General features: G+C 36.8%; 1 protein-coding gene and 1 long non-coding RNA gene across 4 annotated transcripts in view; one reads left to right on the forward strand and one right to left on the reverse strand.

The window, feature by feature from the left end:
• LOC123551167 (titin homolog) overlaps positions 1-16,753 on the reverse strand; it is a 280,515-nt gene that overhangs the window by 116,399 nt on the left and 147,363 nt on the right. The window lies entirely within an intron of this gene.
• Positions 1-16,753, forward strand: part of LOC128556250 (uncharacterized) — a 36,520-nt gene that overhangs the window by 1,127 nt on the left and 18,640 nt on the right. The window contains exon 2 of the long non-coding RNA XR_008370513.1: positions 1,748-1,798. This is a non-coding gene — a long non-coding RNA (uncharacterized LOC128556250). The remainder of the gene's footprint in view (positions 1-1,747; positions 1,799-16,753) is intronic.

Raw genomic sequence — 16,753 nt, forward strand, 5'->3', positions numbered from 1 at the left:
AGTTCAGCTATTTACATGTGTTATGTGGCATGCAATAGTGGTTCTCCACCATGATTGTTCAAATCATGACCCTAACAAATTGTCCTTGTGTGACCTTATACATGCAGTGTTCAATTTTCTCTTATTCGTCAAAAAGCGTGGACGCCAAAGGGCAAGGTGACTTTTCATCAACAACTTTTAGCTCGAAATTTCACAGAAGGTACATTGTACTTACTTTTGTTGTTGTTGTTGTTGTGAAATGTTAATGCATGATTGATTTAGCCACACTTTCTTTAAACAACATCTCCTAGACCACCTGTCCAATCTTAATGGAATGTCACAGGGATGTTCCTTGGATGGTCTTCTTTAAAATTGATCAAAGGATTGAATTCCATATAGAACTCTGTTGTGTCTTGGCAACCGAACGGAAACACTTTAAAAATCTTCTTCTCCAAACCACAAGTCATAGGGCTTTTATATTTTGTATATAGCATCATCTAGTGGAGAAGTTCGAATACCCCCCTAGGGTCAAAAACGGCTCTGCCCTTGGGGTCACATTGTTTATATAGACTTATATAGGGAAACTTAAAACTCTTGTCCAAAGGCTTTGATATTTGGTATGTCGCATCATCTAGTGGTCCTCAACCAAGATTATTCAAATTATTCCCCTATGGTCAAATATGGCCACGCCTTGTGTTCACATGGTTTATACAGACTAATATAGGGGAAATCTTTGAAAATCTTCTTGTCCAAAACCACAGGGCTGAGGGCTTTGATTTTTGGTATGTATCATCATCTAGTAGTCCTCTACTAAGATTGTTCAAATTATCCCCTGGAGTCAAATATGGCCCCGCCCGGGGGTCACATGGTTCAAATTAACATGAACAGCACCTTTTTCTTTCTTAAGCCATAAAGCCTAAAGCTTAGATATTTAGTATATATCATGCTGTAGTGGTTCTCTACAAAGACTGTTAAAATCATCACCCTTAGGTCAAGGAACCACGCTCGGGTGGTTCCTTGTTTTACATACACTTACTTGTTTTTGAAGAAGTGGCAAAGAAATTTGGACTACAAGTATAATGTTTGATACTTATTTCAATATTCATCTTGTATTGTCTTAATCATGACCTACTGACCTACTTTCTTGGTTTTGAAGGAACAGCATAGAAATTTGGACCACGTTTATTGCTTCTAATACTGATTTCAATACTCCTCTTTAATATTCTTATCCCTGAACTACTGACCTACTGTCTTGTTTTTTAAGCTACAGCAAAGAAATTTAGACCTTTTTTATTTTTTAAACAGATTTCAGTTGTTATCTTTAATAATCTTAAGACCTAACAACAATTCTTTGTTTTCGGGAACATGCTCAAAAATTAGGGTAGGTAGTTCGGTATTTTATTATCATTATTATTTGAGACTTTTCGGAAATTACCTTTGTGTCAAGAAATGAAAACAAATAAGTGGGTTATGCCTTTATAGCATCAGTTCGTTGATTTCTAACATCACTGACCATATCTGAAGCAAAAAAGTGCAATTATCTTGTTAAAAAGGTGGGAAAGAAATTTCTCCAAAGCTTTTAAAACATTTAGGGTCGGACCAAAACTTTAGGGAAGGTCGGGATACTGGAAACAAACTCTTTTTAGGCCTTACCATGCTATACTTACCTTGATTTTGTTAGTGAAGCTTAAGCTAAGAATTTTGTTATGCAACAAAACTCAGGTGAGCGATGAAGTGCACTCATTACCCTCTTGATTTTTTATTTCAGATTCCCTGGGAAACAGATTACAAAAGAATCTATGCGGTATGCAAGAAACTGGTAAGTTGATTTATTTTTAACGGTTTTATAACTTAAGCTGTTATATACATGTATGCTCAAATGAAGAATGGTGTATATTTAGTGTAGATCTATAAAGTGTGCGAGGTTTGTGCTCAAAATTTTAGGAGAAAAAGTTTGGTCAGTTAAACAGATTTTTTGTTTTACCTTACTAAAGCTGAGGACAAACGATGACAAATTTGGCACAATCCAAATGAAACCTAGTCAGAATGTCGCCAATGAAATTCTCAGATGAGACTATTCTCCTATTTAAAGCGACAAACCCACGCATTGTAAATTTTAATTTTTAAAATAATTTATCACCGAAAAGCAAAATACCGCCACAGTTTCATATACTTGCATGAAACATAATGGTTGAACGTTTCAGTTTTTGCTGTATTTATATTGTACTTTGTTAAACCGTTACAACGCTTTATTTGTAAACATTAATAAATATAGGACGAGACGCGACAGTATTTTTAGAAGCTATCATCGCGTGGGCAGCAAATCAAAAGTCTGCATGATGACTGATGGGTAGATTGTACTTGTCTTCTGATTAGGGAAGTCAGCATGATTTACTTTGCCTTATATAGGTAGGAACCACTGAATCGTACCGAATAACACTACCTAAATAACGGACCGTTCCATTATTAAAAGTAAATGTGTAAATGTAAAACCATTGCTCGCCACAAAACCGAAATATAGGTAGCGCACAGTATTATGGCGTTTAGAAGTGAAAACAAAACAATAACATAAAATTACATAAAAATACAACGATTAAGATTTAGTCAGCGATTCCTTGTTGGCCGAGCGGGTACGGTATTTCTATAATACCTTTTCGTCGGGAGTTTGCATTACATACTTTGTGTAAGTTTGTTTTTCTCTGGTTTCTAATTTATTGTTTTGTTTCTTATTTCTGTATAAAATTGGAAATATCTATAAATCAATCAATCCTAAAATTATGGCCAGGCGATGCTTGTATTAATGTGAAGTGTAAGATTGTTATAAAACCAATCCGTACAGGTTTGAAAATATCACAGTTAAGCAGGCCCGGATCCAGGGCCGAGCCGAGGTGGCCCGTGCCCCCCCCCCCCCCCCCCCCCCCCCACCCGACCACCACCACCAGTTGGCTGAGAAGTCACTAATACTCATCAAACACTCACCCTACTATTTTGGCAAAGGATTATGTTTTCTCAAAATGTAGACCCAGAAACGCACAAGAGGCCACCATTTCATAATACATGTATTTCAAAATTTTCCAGGGGAGAGCCCCCTGACCACCAAATCAAGAGGGGAATAACGTACACCTACAATAGCTGAAAGTTTAGACTTAAAATGCATCAGAGGCTACCATTTCATGCCTGTATTTCAAACATTTCTAGGGGAGAGTCTCCTTGACGCCCCCCCCCCCCGCCCCACGCAATATGACTGGAGTACACCCACCAAGAAATGCACCTGAGGATACCATTTCATACCTGTGTTTAAAAAAAATCCAAGGGAAGACCACCTCCCCCACCCTGAATCCCCTAACATGGGTAAAGGCAACCCCTCCAATGCCTTACTATGCGCCTTCGCGGTGACGTCTTCGTTCAATACTGGTCCTATCCCCTCTCACTAAAAAAAATCTGGATCCGGTCCAGGGAAAGATAAAGAAACATTAGATCATATTAAATGTAGGGTGTATTTATGCATAAATATCATGTGCCAGTTGTGACATATGATTTTAGTGAACATGTAAGAATTAGACTTACTAACTCGTCTTGTCTTGAATTGTAGTGAAAAAAACAATAAAGGCAAAATTTAACGGGTCTAGGAATCGAACTCTGGACGAACAGTCAAGTATAATACGAGTGCCGTAACCGCACTAGGCCAACGGGAAATCACTGACTGCATTGTTAACGTACTAAGTGTACTGACTTCATTTGACGTTTTTCATTTCAAAACGTCCCAATAGTGTGCGATACTTATAATACGTGTGCGCTGTTTTGAAAATCACGTGATATTTGCTGACGGGAAGTTCGTTTTTGTTTATACACTGGGAAATCCTTATCAGACATTGTAGAATGTTTTTATTGTGTCCCCCATGAGTGGTGGTGGGCATATAGATTTGGTCTTGTCCGTGCGTCCATCCGAAGTTTGTGACGCGCTTAGCTCAAAAAGTACTTGATATAAATTGATGAAACCTTGCATGAGTCTTTACCTAGATATGAACTTGCGCACCTCTTACTTTTCATCTGGCTCCGCCCCTTACTATTTTTAGTTACGGCCCCTAAAATAGCCAAAAATGCACATTTTCACCTTATGACACGCCTAGCTCAAAACGTATTTGATATAGATTCATGAAACCTTGCATAAATCTTAATCATGATGTGAACTTGCGCACCTTCTATTTTTCATTTGAGTGCGCTCCCTATTTGTATAGAGTTATGGCCCTTGAAATAGTCAGAAATGCACATTTTCATCTTGTGACGCGCCTAGTTCAAAAAGTATTTCATATCAATTGATTAAACCTTGCATGAGTCTTTAACATGATAAGAACTTGCGCACCTCCTATTTTTCGTCTGGCTCCGCCCCCTATTTTCAGAGTTATGGCGCCTGAAGTAGTCAAAAATGCACTTTTTCACCTTGTGACACGCCTAGCTCAAAACGTATTTGATATGAATTCATGAAACCTTGCATGAGTCTTAATCATGATGTGAACTTGCGCACCTCCTATTTTTCATTTGAGTCCGCCCCCTATTTTCAGAGTTATGGCCCTTGAAATTATCAAAAATGCACATTTTCACCTAGTGACGCGCCTAGCTAAAAAGTATTTCATATGAATTGATTAAACCTTGCATGAGTCTTTAACATGATATGAACTTGCGTACCTCCTATTTTTCGTCTGGCTCCGCCCCCTATTTTCAGAGTTATGGCGCCTGAAGTAGTCAAAAATGCACTTTTTCACCCTGTGACACGCCTAGCTCAAAACGTATTTGATATGAATTCATGAAACCTTGCATGAGTCTTAATCATGATGTGAACTTGCGCACCTCCTATTTTTCATTTGAGTCCGCCCCCTATTTTCAGAGTTATGGCCCTTGAAATTATCAAAAATGCACATTTTCACCTAGTGACGCGCCTAGCTAAAACGTATTTCATATGAATTGATTAAACCTTGCACGAGTCTTTATCATGATATAAACTTGAGTTATGGCCCCTGAAATAGTAAAAATCCTTATTTTCACCATGTGACAGGCCTAGCTTAAGAAGTATTTGATATAGATTCATGAAACCTAGCATGGGTCTTCATCATGATACGAACTTGTGCACCTCCTACTTTTCATTTGGGCCTACCCTCTATTTTCAGAATTATGGCCCCTGAAATAGCGAAAAATGCACATTTTCACCTTGTTACACACCTAGCTCAAAAAGTATGTAATATAAATGGTTGAAAACTTGCATAAGTCTTTATCATGATATAAACTTGCACATCACTTATGTTTTGGCTGGCTCCACCCCCTATTTTATAAGGTATGGCCCCTGAAATAGGATAAAAATGCAAATTTTTACCTAATTATGTGCCTAGCTCAAAAAGTATTTGATGTAAATTCATTAAACGTTGCTTGAGTCTTTATCATGATGTGACCTTGCACACTTGGCATTCTTCTTGAAAATCTTAGCGCTTATTACAGATTTATTGCCCATGAAATAGCCGATATAGTAGAACTTTTGTTTGTGATGTTCATAGCTCAAAAAGTAATATGGCCCAGAATAATGAGTCCTTTTCATAAAATGTTTGTTGAAGCTATACCCCATTAAGACTGCAAACATTTGAATTATTCCCCTTATTTGTGACAAATGTACCAGTGGGGGGAGGGGTGCACACCCTGTGTCCTACAGCCACATTCTAGTTTTAAATGTATTAAAAAACAACGATTTTCAAGAGACTTTGATTAAAAATACATTGTAAGAACATCGATTATGCAGCAGATAAGTGAATGAAGCAAGCGTTTATTTTTTAGCTCACCTGTCACAAAGTGACAAGGTGAGCTTTTGTGATCGCGCGGTGTCCGTCGTCCGTCGTCCGTCCGTCCGTGCGTCAGTGCGTCCGTGCGTCCGTAAACTTTTGCTTGTGACCACTCTAGAGGTCACATTTTTTGTGGGATCTTTATGAAAGTTGGTCAGAATATTCATCTTGATGATATCTAGGCCAAGTTTGAAACTGGGTCATGTGCCATCAAAAACTAGGTCAGTAGGTCTAAAAATAGAAAAACCTTGTGACCTCTCTAGAGGGCATATATTTCACAAGATGATCATGAAAATTGGCCAGAATATTCACCTTGATGATATCTAGGTCAAGTTTGAAACTGGGTTACATGCCATCAAAAACTAGGTCAGTAGGTCTAAAAATAGAAAAACTTTGTGACCTCTCTAGAGGCCATATATTTCACAAGATCTTCATGAAAATTGGTCAGAACGTTCACCTTGATGATATCTAGGTCAAATTCGAAACTGGGTCACGTGCCATCAAAAACTAGGTCAGTAGGTCAAATAATAGAAAAACCTTGTGACCTCTCTAAGGCCATATTTTTTATGGGATCTGTATGAAAGTTGGTCTAAGTGTTCATCTTAATGATATCTAGGTCAAGTTCAAAACTGGGTCACGTGCGGTCAAAAACTAGGTCATCAATAGAAAAACCTTGTGACCTCTCTAGAGGCCATATTTTTCATGATATCTTCTTGAAAATTGGTCAGAATGTTTACCTTAATGATATCTAGGTCACGTTCGAAAGTGGATTACGTGCCTTCAAAAACTAGGTCAGTAGATCAAATAATAGAAAAACCTTGTGACCTCTCTAGAGGCCATATTTTTTATGGGATCTGTATGAAAGTTGGTCTGAATGTTCATCTTGATGATATCTAGGTCAAGTTCGAAAGTGGGTCACGTGCCTTCAAAAACTAGGTCAGTAGGTCAAATAATAGAAAAACCTTGTGACCTCTCTAAAGGCCATATTTTTCATGGGATCTGTATGAAAGTTGGTCTGAATGTTCATCTTGATGATATCTAGGTCAAGTTCGAAACAGGGTCATGTGCAGTCAAAAACTAGGTCAGTAGGTCTAAAAATAGAAAAACATTGTGACCTCTCTAGAGGCCATACTTGTTAATGGATCTCCATAAAAATTGGTCAGAATGTTCATCTTGATGATATCTAGGTCAAGTTTGAAAGTGGTTTGATGTGCCGTCAAAAAGTAGGTCAGTAGGTCAAATAATGAAAAAACGTTGTGTCCTCTCTAGAGGGCATATTTTTCATGGGATCTGTATGAAAGTTGGTCTGAATGTTTATCTTGATGATGTATAGGTCAAGTTTGAAACCGGGTCAACTTCGATCAAAAACTAGGTCAGTAGGTCTAAAAATAGAAAAACCTTGTGACCTCTCTAGTGGCCATACCCTTGAATGGATCTTCATGAAAATTGGTCAGAATGTTTACCTTGATGATATCTAGGTCAAGTTTGAAACTGGGTCAACTTCGGTCTAAAACTAGGTCAGTAGGTCTAAAATTAGAAAAATCTTTTGACCTCTCTAGAGGCCATATTTTTCAATGGATCTTCATGAAAATTGATCTGAATGTTCACCTTGATGATATCTAGATCACTTTCGAAACTGGGTCACGTGCGGTCAAAAACTAGGCCAGTAGGTATAAAAATAGAAAAACCTTGTGACCTCTCTAGAGGCCATATTTTTCATGAGATCTTCATGAAAATTCTTGAGAATGTTCACCTTGATGATATCTAGGTAAATTTCAAAACAGGGTCACGTACCTTCGAAAACTAGGTCAATAGGTCAAATAACAGAAAAACCTTGTGACCTCTCTAGAGACCATATTTTTCAATGGATCTTCATGAAAATTGGTCAGAATTTTTATCTTGATAATATCTAGGTCAAGTTCAAAACTGGGTCACATAAGCTCAAAAACTAGGTCACTATGTCAAATAATAGAAACGTCATACTCAAAACTGGGTCATGTGGGAAGAGGTGAACGATTCAGGACCATCATGGTCCTCTTGTTTTAGAATCTGACACCACGATGTCACGGGGGAGGAAGTGTCACACGAAGGATGGAGTTCTTCTGATAACCTGTCATGTTTTCTTCTGATAACTGTTATGGAGTGCCTGGAAAACGTTACAGAGTTCTTCTGATGTCTGAATGACGAGCCAAGGAATCGGTGGATAAAATGATAATTATTTATCTTTAAATAGAGAGAATGGGGTGTAAAACTAAAGTTTGATGATTAAGGTTGCTCTGATGTCTTGTGCTATGCGTCAGAAAAACTGTTTAGTCTAACAATCAGCGCCACTTCTTTGAAATGAAGAAATTTTGAATAAAATATCGAAATCGTTTGCTTATTCATACATATTGTTCTTCTTATTCACGTTCTTCATCCTCTCCACATGCAATAGTATAAATTTAGTGTAAAGATGCAAACATAAACCAATTTCTAACAATTTCATGCCCGATTTTTCAAATGTTACGGAATTCAGGTGATAACTCCGAAGATGTCACAGAGTTCTTATGATAACTTTTATTACTACCAGGGTGTTTCTTGAGTTATGTTAGGATACTTTTTAGCTAATTTTATTATTTACAAAGAGCGTTAATGATCCTTTAACGTAATATATTTATCCAAGTCACAGTATTGTGGTTATATAATGTACGGTATGAGTCTTTTGTAAAGTTTAAAACTAAGTGCAGTATAACGACATATATAGTAAAATACGAATAGATAACAAATGCAATAAATTGTATTTTTTTCTTTCTATCAATGGATGTGCCAATGTTCGTGAACAACGGTTATTGGTTTCCGTTTTGATTGATCACTGAATTGAAATCAAATCCGTTATCTTTAATTTAGGGTACATCTATTTGCTGCATTTGCAGAGGCTGTCTTTTTCTGAAGCGGTTTATCGGATTAATATGTATGACTGTGGCAAATTTAAAACACGGACGTTTGATTTACTAGGCGAAGACATTGGACAGGACGAATCAAAAATATCCTATGATGAAGAAAGTGGTTTGATACAAGGATTGACGAGAGATACTACAGAATGTCCTGTACACAAATAGAAAAGAATAAATACACCAACCAAGACTGTGCATAAACAGTTGTTTTGAATTTGCCACATGGCCTCAATGTTGTAATTGCGACTTTCCTTTCAGGATGAATATTTACAACATGAGCAACTGCTTCAGACGTCAGGAATCTATTGTGACAGTATTTACATCTGACTGTCGCATCCTGAAACAAAGGACAATTATCTAAAGCTTTACCTAGCATATTGGCCTTTTCAACCTACCACATATTAACTCAGCATAAAGGTCATAATATGAATATGCATAACTACACAAGCAATTGAACTGCATGCGATGACAACAGCAGTCATATATATAAATCTGATAAACCGCTTCAGAAAAAGACAGCATCTGCAAATGCAGCAATTAGATGTACCCTACAACGGATTTGTTTTCAATTCAGTGATCAATCAAAACGGAAACCAATAAACCGTTGTTCACGAACAATGGCACATTAATTGATAGAACGAAAAATACAATTTACTGCATTTGTTATCTATTCGTATTTTACTATACATGTCATTATACTGCACTTAGTTTTAGACTTTACAAAAGACTCATACCGTACATTATATAACCACAATACTGTGCCTTGGATAAATATATTACGTTAGAACATTATTAACACCATTTGTAAATAATAAAATTAGCTAAAAAGTATCCTAACATAGCTCAAGAAACACTCTGGCAGTAATAAAAGTTATCATAAGAACTCTGGGACATCTTTAGAGTTATCACCTGAATTCCGTAACATTTCAAAAAATCGGGCATAAAATTGTTAGAAAGTGATTTATATTTGCATCTTGCACTGAAATTATTCTATTGCATGTGGAGAGGATGAAGAACGTGAATAAGAAGAATAATATGTTTGAATAAGCAAACGATTTCGATATTTTACTAAAAATTAATGTCTTCATTTTAAAGAAGTGGTGATGATTATTAGACCTAACAGTTTTTCCTGACGCATAGCACAAGACATCAGGCAACCTTGATCATCAAACTTTAGTTTTACACCCCATTCTCTCTATTTAAAGATAAATAATTATCATTTTATCCACCGATTCCTTGGCTCGTCATTCAGACATCAGAAGAACTCTGTAACGTTTTCCAGGCACTCCGTAACAGTTATCAGAAGAAAACATGACAGGTTATCAGAAGAACTCCATCCTTCGTGTGACACTTCCTCCCCCGTTGATGTAAGGGTTAGTCTCTTTAAAAATATATCTTTAGAATAAATATTTTCCCCTAAATGTCTACTTGGAGATATTCCAGGAAGGAAACAAAATAATTACTGTCCAGATATGTTTTAGTTCCAAAACAGGTGGCCAATGACAAGAGTTAGTACCTAAAATTTAAACTGATAAAAACGAAATGAGATATTTTGCCAATACCAGTTGAGTGCAAGATTCATTAAAATCGACTGCAGAATGTGGTCTTTTTCATGTTCACAAGCCAAGCCAAAATAGAAAATTTTGGTCCTTTAAGGGGCCATAATTCTGTAACCCATAATTGGGATCTGGCCAATTTTCGAAAGGAATTGAGGTATTATGCCAATACAAGTTTGTGAAAGTTTGAAGAAAATCAGTTGCAAAATACGGGTTCTATCACTTTCATAAGAAATTGTAGACGGACGATGAAGGGCGATCACAAAGCTCACCTTGTCACTATTTGACTGGTGAGTTAAAACACTTTCTGACAAATGTTTTATGAAGATCGAGTAGAAAATTTGGCATCTGGAGTGTATCACGATACACATCACTGAATACAATGAAAATCACATTTTGCAATCAACTTATTAAAACTTAAACATAACTTGCTTTGTTATAATATCTCTGTTCTTTTCGAACGACAGCCAAATTCCATTATGGGTTTCAAAGTTATGGCCCCTTCAAGGGCCAAAATGTGCTATAATCGGCTTGAGAACATGATAGAGACAACGTTTTGCAATAAACTTTAATAAAACTTATACAGAACTTGTATTGGCATAATATCTCGATTCCTTAAGAAAACTGGCCAGATCCCCTTATTGGCTGTAGATTTATGGCCCCTTAAAAGGCCAAACATTGCTATTTATTTGCTTGATCGCCCTGTGTCCGTCGTCCGTCGTCAGTCTTCCTTCGTCAACAATTTGACTGTTAACACTCTAGAGGTCACAATTTTAGCCCAATCTTAATAAAACTTGGTCAGAATGTTACCCTCAATAAAATCTTGGAAAAATTTGATATTGGGTCATCTGGGGTCAAACACTAGGTCACTAGGTCAAATCAAAGGAAAAGCTTATTAACTCTCTAGAGGTCACAATTTTGGCCCAGTCTTAATGAAACTTGGTCAAGATGTTATCCTTAATAAAATCTTGGAGGAGTTTGATATTGGGTTATCTGGGGTCGAAAAAATAGGTCACCAGATATGATCGAAGGAAAAGGTTGTTAACACTCTAGAGGTCACATTTTTTGGCCCAATTTTAATGAAACTTGTTCAAAATGTTACCCTCAATAAAATCTTGGACGAGTTTGATATTGGGTCATCTGGGGTGAAAAACTAGGTCACCAGGTCAAATAAAAGAAAAAGCTTGTTAACACTGTAGAGGCCACATATATGACTGCATCTTCATGAAACTTGGTCAGAATATTAATCTTTATGACTTTAAGGTCCAGTCTGAATCTTGGTCATGTAGGTTAAGAAACTAGGTCACCAGGTCAAATCAAAGGAAAAGCTGGTTTAATCTGTAGAAGCCACATTTATAATCGTATCTTAATGAAACTTAGTCAGAATGTTAATCTTAATGATCTACAGGTCAAGTTTAAATCTGGGTCAGATTGGATCAAAAACTAGGTCACTAGGTCAGATCAAAGGAATAGCTTGTTAACACTCTAGCGGCCACATTTATGACTGTACCTTCATGAAACTTAGTCAGAATGTTAATCTTGATGATCTTTAGGTCAGTTCGAATCTGAGTCATGTCGGGTCAAAAACTAGGCCACCGGGTCAAATCAAAAGAAAAGCTATTCAACACTGTAGAGGCCACATTTTTGACCATATCTTAATGAAACTTGGTCAGAATGTTAATCTTGATGATCTTTAGGTCAATAGGTCACGTGAGCGATGGCCCTCTTGTATGGAGTTGTGGCCACATTATGCAATCAACTTTAATCAAACTTGCACACAACTTGTACTGGCATAAGATGTAGATTCTTTTCGAAAAATTACCAGATCAAATAACGGTTTCCAGACGTTTGGCCCCTTAAAGGGCCAACATTTGCTATTTTGGCCTTTGCAGCCATCTAGATACTTTATTCATGATTTAATTTAACATAAACTTGCAAAATATCTTCAACATCAATAAATCTTAGATTCCATGATGAATCTGTTAGGTCCATTATATGTACCGGAGTTATATATACGGTCCCTTATTGACATCTGAAAGAGCAAAGAAATGATCAGTTTTACCTGTTCTAAGTGACATAGGGGCCGACAAAGCTAAAACGAGAAAAATCTATAAAAGACCGATTTTGAGATAATTTCACAAAAATGCTGCCTATGTCACCCTCTACCATGATTATCAAAATTATATCAAAATAAAAAAAACCATGGCGGTCATGGGGGTGGTCACTTATCCCTATGTGTCTATAGTTGAAATTAAAAAAAATTCTTCTTGTGTGAAACTACTGGCCCGATTTGGAAAGAATGTTATACAAATGGTCCTTATGTGACCCTCTATCAAGATTGCACAAATTATTATGATTTATAAAAAGGCATGGCCATCAGAGGGCGTGGTCACTTTTCATCAACAATTTCTTTTAACAAAATCTTCAAAACCACTGAATTGATGAACCTTTACACAAACGTTCAAAGTTGTTCAAATGGTTCCGGTTCATTGAACATACGCGTTTTTTGTTTGTTGTTGTTGTTTTTTGTTTTGTTAAAAATAGGTTTTCAACCATCATTTTCTATAGAGTTTTGATGTTTGGCATGTGGTATGGTATAAAGGTTTGACTTTCTACAATTCTAGTCCAAATTATTGCCCTAAGGTAAAAGACATGGCCACACCCTTGTGTCTGACATGTGTTTACTATAGGCTTTTATTTAAGAAGCTTTGAAAGTCATCTCTGAATCAGTAATAGCTGGAGCTTTATGGCTTCCGCGCATGAAGAATTCATAGCCTTGAGTGAGGCTCGAACCTATATCGGTGAGGGGCAAGTGATTCGAAGTCAGCGACCTTAACCTCTCGGCCATGGAGACCTCTGCACATTTGTTTATCATCATTTGGCCGCTGCCTTCCGAAAATTGAAATACGCTTTTCTTTTTTCTTTATCTGATCAAATTAAACAACGGTGGAAGTTATTTTTATTATTGAAAGGTACATATATCAATATTAGACCATACTTACCGATGGTTTTTGACTTCGAATTGAAAGCATTCACCATGTAATTAACATGGTGTAAACCTTTGGACATAAATTCCGTCAAGCTAACGTCATTTTGTGCTACACATTTGAAGTGTATTCCTTCAAAATGTCAGATTAATAGAGAATTTAAACAATTTGTTTTAAAAATATTGACAAATACTCAAATCCACCAGGCATAATAAATTAAGATACATGTGAAGGTCGTTCAAAATTTTAAACTTGAAATAAATGGCGGACACAATGACGGTTTCACATTTTTAAATGGAATCTGTCTCATGGTCCTTGAACCGAAAATACTGATGCCAGTCATACAAGTCTTGGTGTATGGTTGACTCAGATACATAATGTAGAAGAAATACCAAACTAGATGATTAGGCAGTTTAAGGAGACACGTGCTTTTCTCAAAAGCAGCTCTAGTTTACGGTTAATTTTGATGTATTTTCACTATGTCTCTCATACACCCTTGTTATTCGGATAATACGAAATGCTGTGATAATTCCAAAATGCTACACAATGACAGATGAACGCTTCTGAAAATTTCAGGTTTTTCGGTAAGTTGCTGTGGCTAGATAAGAGATTTTAACCACCAGATGTTGCAAAAAGAACGAATGGTGATTTGTTTCCATGGAACTCAAATTATTTTACCATATTTTTGTGAATACAATACACAGTATGTTAAATAGTTTACAAAATCCATGTAAGTTTAGTTTGAAAATTCATAAAACATATTTAAAAAAAAAATTTATGCTTGTAATTCACTATATATGCAGCTCTACCATTTCACTATCTGACATAGTTTAGAGTAAGTTGTTTACGTTTGCCGTTTTTATGTCAAAACCATTTATATTGATCCTTGTGTGAAAAATGGATAATAGCCGAAAATGACCATGGATAATTCCCTACATGTGTTGTCTTTGAAAGTGGATAAAAGCCGTCATTGACTTCTTTCATTTACATACCATTACACATTGACCAGTTTTGTGTGTGTGGACATGTTGTGGTGAATGAGTTTGTAACAAGGTGATGATATGAATTTGTTAACGATTTTAGCTCGACTATTCAATGAATAGTAGAGCTATTGGACTTACCCATGCGTCGGCGTCGGCGTCCCGATTTGGTTAAGGTTTTGTATGTAAGCTGGTATCTTATTTACCACTCCTGGGAATGGATTGAAACTTCACACACTTATTCACTGTGATAAACTGACCTACATTGCACAGGTTTCATAACTCTGTTTTACAAAATTATGTCTCTTTTTCGACTTAGAAATTCTTTTGTATAAGCTGGTATCTCAGTTCTCACTAATGGGAATGGATTGAAACTTCACACACTTGTTCACTGTCATGATTTGACATGCACTGTGCAGGTCCCTTAACTCTATTTTGCATTTTTTCAAAATTATGCCCTTTTTTCAACTTAGCAGTTTTAGGTTTTTTAAAGGTTTTGTATGTAAGCTAGTTTTTCAGTATCCACTAGTGGGAAAGGATTGAAACTTCACACACTCAGTCATGAGTATCAGTCATGAGCTGATAAGCACTGTGAAGGTTCCATGACCCTTTTTCCCATTTTAACAAAATTATGCCCTTTTTTCGAATTTTGTTTCATTCAGTTGACAAGGTTGTTGAATAGTCGAGCGTTGCTGTCCTCCGACAGCTCTTGTTATACTGGTAACAGTCACAGCAACCTAATAAGTAGGGCATATGAAACCGATAGCAGATTAAGAGTCTTTGCCTCATATGTTATCGGAAAGAAATTTTAACACTCTCTTTCCATGAATAATTCTTACAATTATAGAGATAGTCCGAATGATGACTTTGGATAAAGACCCGATAAAGAATGCCGAAAAGATATGGCCATATATTGGCGCTTGTTTCAGTGCTGGTGGGGGTTCCCGACAGTCAATCTATACAGATCTTTAGCTCCTTTAGAAATGGCTTTTGGAGTTTGGCAGGAGGTTATCTACGAGACGTATAGTAGTATCACTGTCTTCAAAAATGCCCAGAATTTTCAACACCACAAAACATACCACAGATTTTGAACAACAGTCAAAATACCATGATTATTATAGCCCAAGGAACAAAGCAAAACAAAAATGATCTCAGTTACAATTCATAACACCAGCCTAATGTATTGAACTTAGAGGGAGGGTGATATTGAACAAATATTAAGTTAATGAACGTAGATCTTATCCTATACACTGGGATGAACTCTTTATATTTCAGTATAGAAATGCATGTGAGTCTTGTATTGCAGATGAAATTTTGGTAGGGGACAACTTTGTATGGAAAAGTTAACAAGTGTACTAAATTATTAAGTACAATATCAAACTATTATCAGTTAAGGGATTAAGGGAATGTACTTCTATGAATACACAGCAGTATTCAATATATTCCAGCAGAACGGACCTGTTAAAGTGCCATTATTTTCACACACTTAAAATGCTAACAGACCCCTAGCATACTTAATTTCTAAATATGGGTGTGCTCCCTCCCCTTGTGGAATCTCAGCACATTTAGATTCAGGTGTTAAATTTCCATGTTCTGGCTTCTTTTTTACCAAAATCTAGCAGAAAAGATACAGGCGTGTAAGCTTTAGAACCTTCTGACAGCGGACTTGCGTTTTAAAACAGAATTTTACTAAGATATAGACATTTACCCTTTTGATAAAATGTTTCAGGAAAATCTGGTACTGACCATGTGTATAGAACATTACCTTGGGCATGCTACAGCGTTTAGTTACCACATTTTATGACTATACGTCTTCAATATACAACAATCAGTACCTTTAGAACAGCATATGATTTTATTTTATATCATTTGTGTGTAGGGGGCGGGGTGGGACGAGGGGTAATATATGAACCTACTAGGCTAATGCTAATAAGTGAGAGATACGCAACGAGATATAGCTTTTTATACTGAAAACTCGTCCTTCGAAGTGAAAACATGGCGTCTTCAGTCAAACCTAGACGACGACTATCCCTGAAACATTAGAAATAAACAAGTCAAAATAGGAGACACGAGCAGGATTCAAAGGGACACATTTGGTTTACTTGGTGAATAAATAGGGATCATCAACCTGACATGTCCGATCATCCAATAAAGTTTCAAAGTTCTAAGTCAAGTGGTTCTTATGTTATGGATTGAAAATGGTTTCCCAATGTTTGGCCCCTAAGACCTTGAACTTTGACGTAGTGACCATAAAACTCCAGTTTCTTCTACGGTTACGGCTAGGCAATCAACTGCTGGAGGCGAAATGGCGTTTTCGAACAAACACTAAAGTCTACCTTGGCTCGGAAACCAGACCTTAACAAGGATGGCCACTACCCGGGCGTGTCGGGCATCCACCCTCTCTACAACGCCCACCCGGTGGCACCCCAGTTTCTTCAACGGTTGCGGGACTGGACCCCAACACCGAAACTCGCCATTTTACGTTCTGCCCCG

This window comes from Mercenaria mercenaria, chromosome 4 (assembly GCF_021730395.1).
Source record: "Mercenaria mercenaria strain notata chromosome 4, MADL_Memer_1, whole genome shotgun sequence".
In the NCBI taxonomy this organism is placed as follows: domain Eukaryota; kingdom Metazoa; phylum Mollusca; class Bivalvia; order Venerida; family Veneridae; genus Mercenaria; species Mercenaria mercenaria.